General features: G+C 46.8%; 1 protein-coding gene across 3 annotated transcripts in view; it reads left to right on the forward strand.

Annotated features, from left to right (window-relative positions):
* The window catches only part of IL6R (interleukin 6 receptor), a 315,341-nt gene that overhangs the window by 21,572 nt on the left and 276,875 nt on the right, over positions 1–16,894 (forward strand). The window contains exon 2 of one of the 3 annotated variants that reach the window (XM_069651969.1): positions 8,386–8,545. The exons of the other annotated variants lie outside the window; for them this stretch is intronic. The gene's annotated coding sequence lies outside the window, so the exon portion shown is untranslated. The remainder of the gene's footprint in view (positions 1–8,385; positions 8,546–16,894) is intronic. 3 annotated transcript variants of the gene reach the window in all.

Consider the following 16,894-nt stretch of genomic DNA (forward strand, 5'->3'; position numbering starts at 1 on the left):
CTAGCCCATGACAACTTGGAAACGCACCGTGCACTACAACTGGCGCAGGCGCAACTCCAACACATAGCGTTAGATAACGCAAAGCAGGCGCATACCGCAATGCGTGCAAAGATATACGAAACGGGGGATAAAGCCGGGAAGATGCTGGCATGGCTGGAACGCAAAGACCTGGGATCCAGCCAGGTCAGGCAATTAGCAACAGGAGAATCAGACCCATTGGTGAAGGACGCAGACATAGCGGAGGGTTTCGCAAAATACTATGCTGAGCTATATAGGGCACCAGCCTCACCACCCGTGATGAATGTCCTAGAGGAGATTGCCCTCCCCACCTTAAGTGCAGAACAGTCTACCCTGTTAGAACTGACAATCACTGAAGACGAACTGACCCAAGCCATGTCAGAAATCCAATCAGGTAAAACCCCGGGCCCGAATGGCTTCCCCATTGAAACATGGAAAAAAATAGGTGCACACATAATTTCCCCACACTTACTTCGCGCACTACAGCACTCTCACTCACAGGGCTGTCTCCCCCCTGATCTAAGGAAAGCCACAATTGTGGTCCTGCCCAAAGCAGACAAGCCACCCGACAAGTGCAGCTCCTACAGGCCCATCTCTCTCATAAACTGCGAAGCCAAGGTGCTGGCCAAGGTGCTAGCCAACCGCCTCCAACAGGTCATACACACACTCATACATCCCGACCAGTGTGGATTCATGCCACAGCGGTCTACTAGACAAAACATATACAGGCTGCATACTGCACTGGAGAGAACACCTGAGATTCAGGATCCTTTGGCTTTACTCGCTGTAGACTTCGAGAAGGCATTCGACTCAGTCTATTGGGAGGCAATATGGGCGATCATGCAACGCATGGGCTTTGGACCATACTTCATGAGCTGGGTCAAATTACTTTACAACCGCCCCGAAGCAGCCACGAAAGTGAATGGACACGTCTCCAACCCCTTCTATTTAGGCAGAGGCACGAGACAAGGGTGCCCCCTGTCTTCCCTAATCTTTGCAATAGCAATTGAGCCCCTAGCAATTCTACTGCGATCTACGCAAACATGGAGCGGCTTTAGGTGGGCAGACAACTGGGAGGACAAGGTATCCCTCTACGCAGATGATCTGTTAGTATACCTGAAAGACCCACGTACATCCTGCCCCATAGTGACGCGATTATTAATTAAATACGGCGCATTCAGCGGTCTTCGCGTCAACTGGAATAAATCCAGATTGTTTCCACTGCAACACATAGACAATGCGGTACCGGATGACTGTCCATATTATGTGGAGAAGGAGAAGTTCAGATACCTAGGCATACAAGTCACGAACAACCTGACAGACTATGTGCCCAATAACCTGTATCCAATAATGACGAGATTCAAAGAAGACGTCCAGCACTGGATGTCCCTACCACTGACACTACTAGGCAGAGCCGCACTGTTTAAGATGCTGACACTCCCCCGCTTCCTTTACATACTTCAAAATGCACCGCTACCCATAGCTCCTAACGAATTTCGGAAAATAGACCAGTCGCTACGCAAACTGTTATGGAAGGGAGGTCATCCGCGCTTAGCACTAACCACGCTACAAAGATCTGTATGGGAAGGTGGGATTGGATTGCCCCGAGTGCAAACTTATTACTGGGCCAGTCAAATGGCAATAGTGAACGACAAACTCCACGCAGACATGACAATACCACACAACAGAGAACCAGACCCTACCCAAAAAGAACGGCCCATACTTCGATACCTCTATCGACGAAAAGATCGAGCCACTACCCCATCCATGCTTTCACACCTATCTCTAACATGGTCGAACGTCCACAGATACCTAGGTTGGGATAATAAGCTGACCCCAGCTCAACCTTTATGGAATAATAAACTGCTTCCGGAAGTGAACAAACTTCCAAAATGGCACTCCTGGACCCAAGCGGGTATCACCAAAATTGGCGATGTAATACAAGGTAACGAAATGGTACCTCTTGCGAATCTAATCGCCAACTCCGGTCTGACAACTAAAGAGCAGTATCGTTACACACAACTCAAACACGCCATACAAACTCATCTTCCTGAAATGTTTGACATGCCGGAATACACCCCTTTGGAACGTAACCTATTCCCAGACATGATTAAAAGGAAAGTCACATCTACCATGTATGGTGTCATAACGTCATTTGCCACCGAGGAACTGACGAACCTGAAAACGAAATGGGAGGGGGACATAGGTAGTATGCTCCCTGAGGATTGGGTAACTGCCCTGATGTTCCCTAGAGAAATAGCGATCTCCTCCAGATTGAGATTGGTACAACTAAAGATACTGCATAGAATATATTATCCGAGGGTTGCCCTTTTCAAATGGGGTAGGGCTTCCTCTTCCACGTGTTTGAGATGCAAACGAGATGAGGGCACCTTCTTTCACATTCTATGGGACTGCGCCATAATTCGACACTATTGGCAGCAGTGCTGCGACGATCTCTCAAGGGTTTTGGGCAAAAAGGTTCACAGAAATGCAAAACTGCTATTATTGGGGATAGATGATGAGATTGAACTGTCACGGTACGAAAAAGTGCTATTGTTCACGGCCAGTGCATTAATCAAAAGAAACATAGCGCAACTCTGGGGCTCTGAATCAGCACCAAAATATGAACAATGGACCACGGACGTGAGCATTTGTGTCGCAATGGAGAAAAGAATCTACACGGCCAGGGGATGCCCTGAAAAAGGCCCGAAAATTTGGCAAAAGTGGGAAGACTTACACTGAAAGATGCCCCCTGCTTGCAGGGAGGTAGCACCCACGGACATGAACGGATATTACAGAGTCACACGCTACTGGCACGATAAAGACAGTTGACAACGCTTAGGAACATTATAGTAATGGATAGGTGACAAGTGTTTGTTGGTGGGTGGGGGAGGAACGTAACTGTTTTCTCGCTGTGCGAGACGTGTGTTTTCTTTGTGTGAAAAAACAATAAAAATTGTTGTATTAAAAAAAAAAAAACAATCAATTCATGAAACGACATGTTGTCATATATATATATTTTATTATTTACAATTATTTTAAAAAACATACAAAAGGTAAAATTAGTAGAACAATTAATTTCATTTCAATTCATCACAGTTCAATTCATGATTAAAAACCAGCACAAAATCAACAGATTACAACCAAGATTCTTACATTACAGTCGAGTGCTTCAGCTTGGATTAGCGAGTTATAGGGTCAAGGATTTAATAAACCCAACAACTGCAATTACACAGGAGGTAGTACGTCCAGCCAGTTTTTTTTTATGTGTTTATGAATGTATGTTTATGTGTGTATTTGAATGTATATATTTTAATGTATGTATTTGAAATGTATGTATACGTATGTTTGAATGTATTCATGTGTGTTTGAATGTAATGCAGTGTGTGTGTGTGTGTGTGTGTGTGTGTGTGTGTGTGTGTGTGTGTGTGTATGCGCGCGCACGCGCGCGCAGTACTAATTGGGTGAGTATATGTACGTGTATGTAGTTATGCATGCATCTATTAGTATCCCTGTGTGTCTGGGCATGTGTGTGTGCAATGTTCATGTGTTTGTAGCATCTCTGCAAGGGATTTACAGCGACCAACCACAACGTGTATGGTTGGACACTGTAATTCCCTTGCAGAGACTGCTGCAGTTGATATGTTGTGTGTCAGCATCCTTACGCATGCAATTTAAAGCGAACATTACAGGCATAGTTACTATCTATACCAGTAATGGTCACTTTAAATCACATGCATGAAGCTCTTCAGCTTTCATGCATATGATTTAAAGCTATACAAACTAACTACTTATACCAGGGACGACTTTCTATCTACCTCGAAGGAAATCTATTGATACACACTTTAAATATAATCTTAAAGACCAAATGAGATATACAAATACACGTTTATTATCCAAAACATTAATATTGACAAGTCGATATTAGAGATTCAATCCAGTATACATTCCACAATGAATGCATCAATACATCTATTTACATATAGTGAAACCCTCCACATAACACTACTGACTGTAGCGCAGGTCCTGGAAAACCAGCACCATAAACATTTTTAAGAAACTTTAAAATATGCAAAATCCACACAGCTCTACAGGCTATTGTGACAGCACGGCATGGAATTTTATTCTGGCATCTTAGCATGATGCGTCTTCTTACATGTGTAGACTGGACTACATTGTGCAACTAGTTTGGACATGTTTTAATTCTATGGAATAGGGTTTTTAAAGGCAAAACCAACAGGAGTATGTTCTTATGTGGGGATACTTACATGTATTAGCACCGCCAGTGTGGATGTGTTTTGTTATAGCATGTTCACTGGCATTATGTGCAAAGCAAACAGAAGTGTGTGCTTATTAAAACATTCTGGACTATTTGGAGCAGCCATCATGGAACTGAATAGGCACAGCCAGTGTGAAAAAGTTGATTTTTTTTATACTGGCATATATTGTGGCAAATGCATCATGAAGATGCTTTGAGAAATGCCTGTGTGCACTGTTGGCGAGCTTTCTGGCTTTTCACCCAATTTTACACAGAACGTATGCTGTATAATGCACCATTTTAACCAAATATGTTTATTAGAAAAATATCTGGGGAAAGGAAACACCACCAATCCCTCCAGTTGTTGTTTCGGGATCTGGTATATTTGGGGGAAATATTTACACCCCTCCAATTAAAAAATTCACCAGCTGCCACTGGATTTAAAGTGTCCATTAGTAGCATAGATAGGCCCCCTATTTGTGCCAGAAATGGTCACTTTAAATTGCATGCACGAACCTGCTGCCACAACCTATCCATGCCAGTAATGGCCACTTGAGATCATATGCGTGACGGCTGAAGTGCTTCATGCATGTCATTTACCCTGAACATTATTGGCATGGATAGATTGTGGCTGCAGCCTCATGTAAATGGAATAACGTGCTCCTTTGTAGTGTACTGTTAGTGACATGGCATTTACTGGATTTATTTACTTGCCTTACCCAAGAGAACCAAATATAAATTATATCTCTTTTTACCTCACTTCTTGCAATAATTGTGCTGTAAAATCCATAATTTCAGCACATTATTTTTAAAAACATTTTCTGGGAGAAAAGCCCCCTTACTTTTTGGGTGCTCCCTCGCTGTTCTTGGTCGCTTACGCTAATTTGAGGAACAATTTAGAGACCTCCACTAAAAGCAATCAGCACCCTGCGAAGGCTTGCTTACCCATAAATCGTTTCAAATGTTGGTGCCCCTTCAGGAGCTATCTTCCCCGACCCCCTTCACTCCCCCCCCCCCGCCACCAAAAGCAGCCAACGCCACTGGTGCTGCTAACACTAAGAAATGATCTCTCACAACACCCCTTCTACTCCTGATTTATGGAAAACGTGTCAGTTGTTATCTCAGGTTAAATGCTTAGATGTTACAGTTGATAAAGAACCAGGCCAATTGAACTGGATTTTATTTTAACATTAGGAGGGTACATGTGATTTGCCCTTTCAGGCCACTGGACAAGTTGGCAGGTATAGTAGGAGTCTTAGTGACCAGTCACTAGGACTACTATAAAGCTCTCCTGCGGGAGATGTCAGGTCCAGAGACTACTCATCCCTAGGACTCTGTCAGACAATAGGCGATCAGAGCATCATTACAAGTTTGGCAGTATTCCAGTGGTAAATCTCCCAGAATACTGCCAAAACGGAATTTCCATTTCTTCCCCTTGGTCTGGTGGAATTACAAGTGGTGGTATGGCGGTGGTATGGCGGCAGGGGTGTTGCTAGGTCTGGAAAAGATCAGGGGCTAAGCTAATGTTGGGACTGGCAGCATTCGGGGCTAGCTATAGCCTTTTGGTTGTAGCCCCTGAGCTTCTATCCGGGGCTAGAACCAAAAGACCTGGGGCTATAGCCCTCTCAGCCCCCCTAGTAACGCCTCTGTATGGCGGTGTTAGTCTCCACTTATGGAGTCCAGGAATCCACTGTGATTTCGGTGGAATTATCGCCAGCATTAATTCTGCTGATTTGGCAATCTTTTGGTGGTAAGGTGGTGGAATTACATCCAGCATTTTGCTGGATGTTTTTCTTCTGCCTTACCACCACAGTTATAGTATGGTAGCACAGTAATGCAGTGGTAACACCACCGCTGTTTTTTTTTTACTGCCGTACTTGTAATGAGGCCCTTAGTCCCGGGATCCAGGCTTTGTAGGTGTACTGTAGTGGCAGGCCCCTGTTGAGGCAGCTGCTGTTCAGGTAGGTGTTGAGTAGGGGTTCCTGTAGTGTTAAGCTGAGCGCATAGATGCAATTGATTTCAATGAATGTTCCACCTGAGAGAAATGTGTGAAAAACAATACAGAGGACGTCCTTATTTTGCCTGTTCCACCCACTTGACTGTCAACCTGGCCCATCCACAATCCCTCGAAATATGTGCTGCCCCTTGCTCCCTCCCACATCCCCAGCCAGAGCTGCAGGGCCACTACTTTTTTGGGCACACTTCTTTTATTGGTTGTAATCTGATCCCATCGAAACACAGCCTGTTAGCCTACCTACCAAATGTAAACCCGTAGTTTGAATTTGAGTTGTCTATGCATGGGAATTGGGGTGCTGAAGGAGCCCCCCTTGTGGGTCTCCCCTACCCTTACGGGCTTACAAACACCCAGTCTCACACATAGTCATGAACCACCACTGGTAATGATAAGGCTACCACCCCTCCCCCCCTCCCGCCCCCCACCAGCCCGTAGGTACTTGATTCTGGAACAGCAGGGCCTTCTTTCATTCCTGGAAAGGCAGAGGTGTGAGAGAAGCGCTGCGTGTGTTGCTGGCGAGGCACCTGGGGGTGGAACAGGCGCAGAGCGTGGCTGGCAGTATTTAGCAGGTAGCTGTGTGTCTCCGGCTGCTGTTTACTGGTTAAGCCCTACCTCTACCCCCACCCTCGCACATTTCTATTCCAGGCAGAGGACATCGGTTGCCTGGATTAGCACTCATCATCTCCTTGATTTGTGTATTTTTTGGTGTTGACATTTAAAGGGCAAAGTTCTCTGTGTTGTGTAATAGGAGGGGGAGTAAGGGGCAAGCTCGTGCTGAATCCAGTCGTCCTCTTTTGATTGGTTAAGATCTGTGACGGGCAGTGCAGCCACCACTTTGCATGGGGGCATATAACTGCGTAGTCTTGGCAGGTAAATGACCTCACTGCAGCCCTGACCCACCCAATGTTGGGAGAGGCGCTAACATCAGAGATGGTGCAGCAGGGGAAAACTTATTTTTGTGGAGGTATCTAACTTCTTTACTCATTCTAATGAGAATATTCTAGTGCAGTTTCAATGTTAGAAGCAGTTAACTCTCTCCTTTAAGTCTGAAAGCACCCACTTAAGGACTGCTGGGAGAATGAGCGGTCTCCTGTCTCCTTGTTACCCTTCCAATCACTCCTCTGGCATGCAAGTACTAACCCCACATCACGATTTCAATTGCCTAAAAATGTATGCATATGAAGGCTGGTGCTAACAGTGAAATGCTTTATGTTAGTAATTGCAGGGCCTTTGTTAACAGCTAAGCCCAGGCACCATGTAACGTTTGTGTCCTGTTCCGTCTGGCCACGGCTCTGTTGTTCAGCCAGGTCGAGTCAACAAAGCCCAACATTTCAGGGGTGCTGAGGTCAGATCAATGGTGTTGCGCAACTGGTTTCTATGCATACAGTTCCCCAAAAGGCAGTTACATGTCAGTCCCGGTGGCCTGCCAGGGCGCATCGCTATATCCAGGTTTAGTTATTTTATTGAAATACCAATATGGGAAGGTCATATAGTTCAGCGGCCAGTGCCTATGGCTTCAAGTCGAAGTTCAGGCTTGCTGCATCTAACCACAGTGAGGGTCCCTACAGGTGAGTATCCAGAATTGAAAGTGTCCAGGGGTGAGGGGGTCGAGCTGCAAAAAAAAGTCTTGCTACTTTTCCCCCCAAATGCCGTGCGCGCGATTACATACGCCCTCTCCAATCAACTGTTTGGGTATCATTAGTGGCAGATGGCATTTTAACCCATACACATACAAAATGATGCAAACCTCCTAATTTGCACATGGATTGCACCAATAGAAGGGACTTCACAGAAAAGGAGCATCATCAGTCTTTGATACTTGGAGGCACCATGGAAATTACTTTTAAATAAGTTGCCATAAGTAAGCCAAGTGGCAAATAATCTTGTGGTGCAAAATACCTAAATTGCACTATTATTATATAACTCTATAGTCATTAGACCTTTTTTTTATAATAGCATGATATATTAACATAATATATCCAGTGAATCACGGAGTCTGCCGTTAAGACACAGTGCGATTAAGTGATTTGTCTAGGATCACACACTTTGGTTAAATGGTGAAACCGGGATGTGTCTTTCCCTCACCCACACTTAGATTCTGCTACTACGGTAATGTTGTTCTCAGCAACTTGCAACTACAAGGACCAGAATTCCCTGCACTGATGCGGATGAAATCATCAACACCTGGGTCTGCCTTTCTGAAGAGAGCTCGAGGTTCGAAAGTGCTTGAAGGAGAGCACCACCTGAGTTGCCAGGTATACTGAGAACTGAGTGCGCCCTTCATCATGTGTATTACTTAACTTTACACTATATAGATCGTCATAGAAATTTGTTGAGCAATAAGTGTATAGCTTTAGTTTTATTCTCCTCATCCTGCATACAAAGTCACAAATCATCATGCAGATCAATGTGAGCCTAACAAATCCGGAGAAATATCCCTTGGGATTTAAAGCCATAGTCATTATTTCATAAAGCATGCAGCATTATGCACCCTTCTCACTTCTGATTACCTACATTCACATTTCTCAAGGGACAAAAGTCCCTTCTATTAGTCCCCCTTCCCTCCCATCAACGTCTACTGGCTCCCATTGCAATGCGGTGTTGATACAAAGCAACGTGTCAGCTCCTTGGGAGTGCCGCTCTGCTGCCCAGAGCTTGAATTTACACACGAAAGTGTGAGCCCTGGGAAAGCCGAATGGCATGGTGGGTCCCTCGTCCTGCAGACCCCCACAGGCAGCCCAAAGCAAAAGCGGGACTTTTGCCATCTCGCTGAGGGGGGCAGATGGCTGGACGGACCTGGGACACCTTTCCCGTTCGGCACCCTCATTGTCAATGAGGGTACTGAAGAGGAGAGGTGTGCCACTGCTAAATGTCCCAGTCTGGCTCTTAAAAGAGCCAATGGGAGTGGGGGGTAAGCTGCCTCAAGCAACCCCCCACCCACGTTCGGTGAGTCACTGGGCCTCCCCTGTAAGAATGTCACGACTCTCGCCCAAAACCCCTTCTGGCAAACCCATTGGCCAGGTGGAGTCAGGATTCGGGCCTCTAGAGCCTGGCATCCTCTTCCAAAACCCTCTTGGGGCCAGTCCTGGCGCCTATGGCCTATGGCGCCAGGCTCATACACCATAAAAAGCAATGTGGTTGGGAACTACTTTATTGTGTTGTCAGCCTACATGGAGGCATCCACATAGCTTGGTTCCTCGGAACCAAGCTATGCGGTCTAGTGTTTTGGGTGTGGTAGCCTAGGGACTACTTTACCTGGACTATTTTGTTGGGGCTATTTAAACCACACCCGAGCAAGACAACACACTTCGCGTTACTTTACAGCTTGCAACGTGACTCTCACCGTGTCCAGCTATACCCCCGAACCTCGGAGAAGCAGAACCTGCTTGGAGACAAAAGGAACATCATTAGCAGCAGCATCTTACCTGCAGTCTTCATCTTTAGTTACTCGCAGCTCCTGAGAACAGCTTTCCTTGGATCTGCACGCCTCCCGGACTGCACGACCTGAAAGAGTAAGATAGAGGCAACATTAAGAAAGCAGAAGAGACATTGCAAATTACGAACTGCTCAACAGGCTTACCTGGCTGGTCGCCTCTCGGCTGGCACCACTCCGGAAATTCCACACGCGCTGAAGAACACCACGACCTGCAAGGAAAGAAGACAAAACAGGTTAGCAAAGGCAAGCGATCGCAGCGCTGCGCATGGCGCTTACTTACCGCATCATAGCGCTCTTAAAGTGCCATCATTTACCAGCGGGGCTCAACCAAGTCAGTTCGCCGCGCTGAAGCTCCGCATACCTAAGGGAGAAAAAGAGACATTATTAAACAAAGAGAGGCATGCAGGATAGCAACAATACTAAAGAACAGCAATAAGACCTACCTGAACGATATCAAACGGGCCGGCGTCAGTGAATTAACTGGACCGCACACGGCCACGAAAGACAACGCGCCCCTGCAAAGAAGGCAGGACGGAGAGCATGCCTAACTCTACCACAAGGTGAGCAGAGGGCCCCTGAGGGGCTGAAATCATACAGGGGTGGAGGGAGGATACTTAACCCGGTCGGCCAGTCTTGAACACAGTCCTCCTGTATTTTCAGGCAGAACCTTCCCCACAGACCACATCTGGGCAAAACTGAGAAGCATACCATCGAGTAGCCCGGCTGAGTGGCGTCCCTGTGGATACCAGGCGAGCGTAACAGAACGCAAAGCCTACCGTAACAAATGCACCTGGGAGCCATGGAGACATCAGAAATGGACCAGTTGGCCCAATTACTAGGAGAGCTTCGTGCTGAGGTTCATTCTGCCCGACATGAGACAAATGCTCTCCGGAGGGACTTGCTAGTGACCAAAGATCGTACGGAGGAGATCAGTAGGCAGATCCTGCAATCACAGGCAGGGCAGACTCCTCTGCCTGGGAGCAACCCACTGATGCAAAACCCCACCTTACCATCTATTACCCCCACTCCAGTACAGATCACGTTACCTGGAACAGTTCCCCTGGCACCACCGGAAAGGTTCTCAGGCGACCCACGGAAGTATGCAGCATTCATCAATCAGTGTCGCCTTCATTTTCTTTGTAGGCCTGAAGCATTTCCAAACGACCAAGCTCGGGTAGCTTTTGTCTTATCATACCTGAGTGGTAGTGCAGCAGATTGGTCAGTGCCGTTGGTGACCCATGACGATCCTCTATTACATGACTTTGGGGAGTTCCAGAGAGAAATGGAAAAACGTTTTGCTCGCCATACCCAGGAACAAGCATTAGACAATGAACTCTTGTCCCTCCGACAGGGGAATCAGGACCTCTTAACGTACATTGCTACCTTCAACAGACTGGTTGCCGAAGCTAGGTGGCCAGAAAACAAAAGAGCCACGTTATTCCATCGAGGCTTACGAGGCGAATTAAAGGACATCTTAGCCCAGGTGGTTGATCCACTCAGGGACTGTGCGGAATTGATAAATCTGGTCGTGCAGCTAGACCATCGGTTGCAGGACCGAAAAGCAGACCGGTCTAAGATGGACCCTCGGACCGTGTATGTTCGACCAAGGGAAAACACACCCGTGTACCTAAAAAAGCTGTAGAAACCATGCAGATTGGAGGGATACGGCCTCCATTAACAAAACAAGAGCGGGACAAAAGAAGACAACAACAGCTTTGTTTGTATTGTGGGAAACCAGGACATTTCCTGAAGGACTGTCCAGTAAAACCCCCAAGAAGAACAGTCGGGCCACAGAGAAGGATGAAGCTAAGGAATCAGAAAACTACCAAGCTCGACAAACGTAGAGGTCAGTTTGTCGAGTGAGAAGAAAGAGTTGCTGACCTCGCACTTCGCAATACCACTGATCTTAATTAACCACCAACAGTCATCAAGAATGCATGCCATTGGAGCATACATCGATAGCGGAGCAGTTGGAAATTATATTGATCAAGAACTGGCAGCAGAGATGGGGCTTCCTTTGTGTTCTAAGCCAACTATGGACAAGGTAACCACCGTGGATGGGACAGAAATCGCTTCCGGACCAGTAACCCAGTGCACAGCCAGGGTAACCTTGCTGTGCCAGGACGGACATCGGGAGTCTATTTCATTTGATCTCATCAGGGCACCTCAGTTCAGGCTAATACTAGGGATGCCATGGTTGGTTGCTCACAACCCTTTGATAGACTGGCAGGCATGAAAATTAACCTTCCCCGTTGACTGCTCCCCTGCCTGCTATTACCAAGAGGAGAAACTTGATGTCTGTATCCCCATGACTCCCGGAGCGACAGTATCAACCCTGGGAGCAACTAAAACCTTGCCAAGTGAATACCATGATTTCCAGGATGTATTCCGAAAGGACCAAGCCAATACATTGCGGCAGCACAGGCCCAATGACTGTCAGATCGACCTTGTTCCTGGTGCACAAATCCCTTGCGGCAGGATCTACGCTTTCACAGAACTGGAAAACCTTCATGTGAAATCCTATTTAGACCAGTACCTTGCAAACGGATTTATCCGTCCTTCGAAGTCCCCCGCAGCCAGTCCTTTGTTCTTCGTACGGAAAAAGGAAGGGGACTTGAGAACCTGTATTGACTACCGCGCTTTGAACCAGATCACCGTGAAGAACCGCTACCCCTTGCCACTTAGCCCTGAGATGCTAGACCACGTTAAAGATGCCCAGATTTATACCAAATTGGACCTTCGAGGAGCGTACCACCTGGTCCGAGTCAGAAAAAGAGATGAATGGAAAACCGCCTTCCGTACTAATTACGGCTTGTTTGAATATCAAGTCATGCCCTTCGGGTTATGCAACGCTCCTGCGGCATTCCAATATTTCATGAATTACGTCTTAAGGGAGTTAATTGATGTGTGTGCCTTAGTGTACATAGACGACATCTTAGTATACTCAGCCTCGAAACAAGATCACGTCAGGCACGTTTGTTCAGTCCTCACCAAGCTCCGTCAACATCGCTTGTTTGCAAAGCTTCAAAAATGCTTTTTTCACGTCACCGAAGTAGAGTTTCTTGGTTTTATCCTTACTCCAGGAGGCATCAGAATGGACGTGCACAAGGTAGATGCCATTCTGAAATGGCCTTCACCAACGTCTCTGAAAGGGGTACAAAGCATGCTGGGCTTTGCGAACTTCTACCGCCGGTTCATCCCAGACTTCTCTCAGGTTGTGCACCCAATCACAGTACTATTACGAAAAAACAATAAAAAGTTTGCTTGGACCGAAGAAGCAGAAAAAGCCTTTCAGGAACTTAAACAAAGGTTTACCTCCGCTCCAATCCTGCGACATCCTCGTCCAGACCTCCCTTATGTCTTTGAAACTGATGCGTCCAGTCTCGCAATGGGGGCTGTCCTTTCACAGAGAGACCCGGAAACCAGCCAGCTACATCCTGTGGCCTTCTGGTCGAAAAAGTTCTCACCTCCAGAGATTAATTATGCCATCACGGACAAGGAACTTCTGGCTAAAGCCTGACACACCATTACAGTCATCACAGACCACCGAAACCTGCAATATCTCAAAAAAGCCAAGGCCCAGTCCTCGCGCCAATTACGGTGGGCCCTTTTCTTTGCCGAATATGATTATGTAATCACATTTCGACCAGGAGTCAAACGGAAAGGCGGATGCCTTATCTCGCATGGGCATAGATGAAATGGTATATACAACTCCAGACCCAGTACCTATTATACATGAAGACAAACACTTGGGTATCACGACAGCCTTAACACAAGCAGAACTACGAAAAGAGATCCAACGGACAATGAACCCTGATGCCTTCCTCGCATGGCAAACTCAAGGAAAATAATATACCATCAAGGACCATCTACCCTTTTTTTAGGAATCGCCTATATGTACCCAAGAAGGAATTAAACAGCATATTATTTCAAACTATCACGATTCAATGATCGAAGGGCATCCTGTGATCGCCAAAACCCTAGCTAAGGTGAAAGAGAACTTTTGGTGGCCTACCTGGCGTAAGGACATCATTCAGTATATTCAGTCCTGCGGTGTCTGCCCACAAAATAAATCACAGAAACAAAAACCATCTGGTCTCCTACAACCATTGGACATTCCTCCTGTTCCATGGCACACTCTTTCCCTTGACTTCATCACTGATCTACCTCCAAGCCAAGGGTTCAACACCATCCTTGTAGTTGTGGACTTATTCTCGAAGATGGCCCATTTTATTCCTCTCAAAGGCCTGCCAGACGCAGCCACTTCAGCAAAGTGTTCCTGGAGGGCGTGGTTAAGCTACATGGCTTCCCTTCGGTTCTGGTCTCTGATCGAGGCAGCCAGTTTGTTTCTAACTTCTGGAAAAAATGTTGTGCAATGGTGCAGATCGACGTTCGGCTATCTACCAGTCACCATCCCCAAATGGACGGCAAACCGAGAGAACCAATCAGACACTCGAGCAATATTTACGGTGCATGCTGCACCACGAACAAAGGAATTGGAAAGACCTACTATGGATAGCCGAATATGCATATAACAATTCTTTGCATTCAAGCACAGGACAAACTCCCTTCTATACCCTTTATGGCAGACATCCACATACGTCTGAACTAGGCCTTCCAGCCAGCTTGGAAATGCCAGCGGTAAAGACTCTACACACAACCATTACTCTGGCTTTCAAAAGGGCAAAGGAACATCTTATTCTTGCCAAAGAAAAACAAAAGAGATTCGCCGACCAACACTGGAAAAAGGCCCCTGATTATCAAGTAGGAGACAAAGTTTGGTTAGCTGCTAAATTCGTACCCGTCAAGGGAACCCGGACCTTTCAACCCAGATTCTTAGGACCCTATACCATTAAGGCAATTATCAACCCAGTAACTGTGAAACGGGATTTACCACCTAATCTACAAATCCACCCGGTATTTCATGTGTCCCTCCTGAAACCAATGCAACCCGGCACACGGATTGGGACACCTCCTGAGCCCATACTTGTTGACGGTGAACCAGAATTCGAAGTCAAAGATATCTTGGACTCTAAATACTCTAGGACCAAGCTATATTATCTCGTTGATTGGAAAGGGTTTGGACCACAAGATAGATCCTGGGAACCCAGTGAGAATATCCACGCACCACGTCTAATCAAGAAATTCCATCGGAACTTCGCAACCAAACCTGGGCCAGAAAGAAGGAACACCATGGGAGGGGCCTTAGGGGGGAGTGCTGTCACGACCCTCGCCCAAAACCCCCTCTGGCAAACCCATTGGCCAGGTGGAGTCAGGACTCGGGCCTCTAGAGTCTGGCATCCTCTTCCAAAACCCTCTTGGGGCCAGTCCTGGCGCCTATGGCGCCAGGCTCATACACCATGAAAAGCAATGTGCTTGGGAAGTACTTTATTGTGTTGTCAGCCAACATGGAGGCATCGACATTGCTTGGTTCCTCGGAACCAAGCTATGCGGTCTAGTGGTTTGAGTATGGTAGCCTAGGAACTACTTTACCTGGACTATTTTGTTGGGGCTATTTAAACCACACCCGAGCAAGACAACACGCTTCGCGTTACTTTGCAGCTTGCAATGTGACGCTCACCGTGTCCAGCTAAACCCCCGAACCTCGGAGAAGCAGAACCTGCATGGAGACAAAAGGAACATCATTAGCAGCAGCATCTTACCTGCAGTCTTCATCTTTAGTTACTCGCAGCTCCTGAGAACAACGTTCCTTGGATCTGCACGCCTCCCGGACTGCACGACCTGAAAGAGTAAGATAGAGGCAACATTAAGAAAGCAGAAGAGACATTGCAAATTACGAACTGCTCAAAAGGCTTACCTGGCTGGTCGCCTCTCGGCTGGCACCACTCCGGAAATTCCACACGCTCTGAAGAACACCACGACCTGCAAGGAAAGAAGACAAAACAGGTTAGCAAAGGCAAGCGATCGCAGCGCTGCGCGTAGCGCTTACTTACCGCATCATAGCGCTCTTAAAGCGCCATCATTTACCAGTGGGGCTCAACCAAGTCAGTTCGCCGCGCTGAAGCTCCGCATACCTAAGGGAGAAAAAGAGACGTTATTAAACAAAGAGAGGCATGCAGGATAGCAACAATATTAAAGAACAGCAATAAGACCTACCTGAACGATATCAAACGGGCCAGCGTCAGTGACGTAACTGGACCGCACACGCCCACGAAAGACAATGCGCCCCTGCAAAGAAGGCAGGATGGAGAGCATGCCTAAATCTACCACAAGGTGAGCAGAGGGCCCCTGAGGGGCTGAAATCATACTAGGTGGAGGGAGGATACTTACCCCGGTCAGCCAGTCTTGAACACAGTCCTCCTGTATTTTCAGGCAGAACCTTCCCCGCAGACCACATCTGGGCAAAACTGAGAAGCATACCAGCGAGTAGCCCGGCTGGGTGGCGTCCCTGTGGATACCAGGTGAGCGTAACAAAGAACCTCAAAGGTGCTGTGTAACTGTGGAATGAGACTCTGCATACTGAACAATTCAGAACAATTCAGAATAAGCTAGCAAAACTCCTTATTCAGTATTTATTAATTAAAATTTGTATAGCGTGCACAGCAGCCCTAAGGCATTGTGGCGCTTGTTACAGTGTGTGGTAATCGTTGTTACAGGATTATACATTTATACTTTACAGTTTATGTAATATTTACATACAATATATATACAGTTACAGTTGACGGTAATAAGAAGCGGAAAGGAAAGTGTAAGGATAGAAAGGAGAGGTTAGTTAGTGAAGGAAGTTTTGAGGTTCCTACGGAAAGCAGGGAGGGAGGTTTCAGCTCTGAGGGTGATAGGTAGCGAGTTCCATAGTTTCGGGGCTATGTACGAGAAGCTAATCCCTCCTGGTTTGTCTCTGCGGAAGTGCAGAATTTGGCGTTGATTGGCGTACTGCGTTCTTGTGGGACGCGTGGAGGATGTTCTGGATATTGACTCTGATAAGTATGATGGTGCTGTGTGGTTGATGCATTTGTGCGTGATAGTGAGGATTTTGAGTGTGATGCGGTCTTTGATCGGGAGCCACTGTGCTGCCTGTCTGGCTTGAGAGATGTGGTCCCGTCTAGGGATGCTCAGTGCTGCTCTAAGGGCATTATTTTGGGTAGTTTGGAGTCTGTTTAGATTATTTGTGGATGTGCCTGCTAGGAGGGCATTAGTCTAGTTTAGA

This window comes from Ambystoma mexicanum, chromosome 1p (assembly GCF_040938575.1).
Source record: "Ambystoma mexicanum isolate Mex_15411 chromosome 1p, UKY_AmexF1_1, whole genome shotgun sequence".
NCBI classification, from domain to species: Eukaryota; Metazoa; Chordata; class Amphibia; order Caudata; family Ambystomatidae; genus Ambystoma; species Ambystoma mexicanum.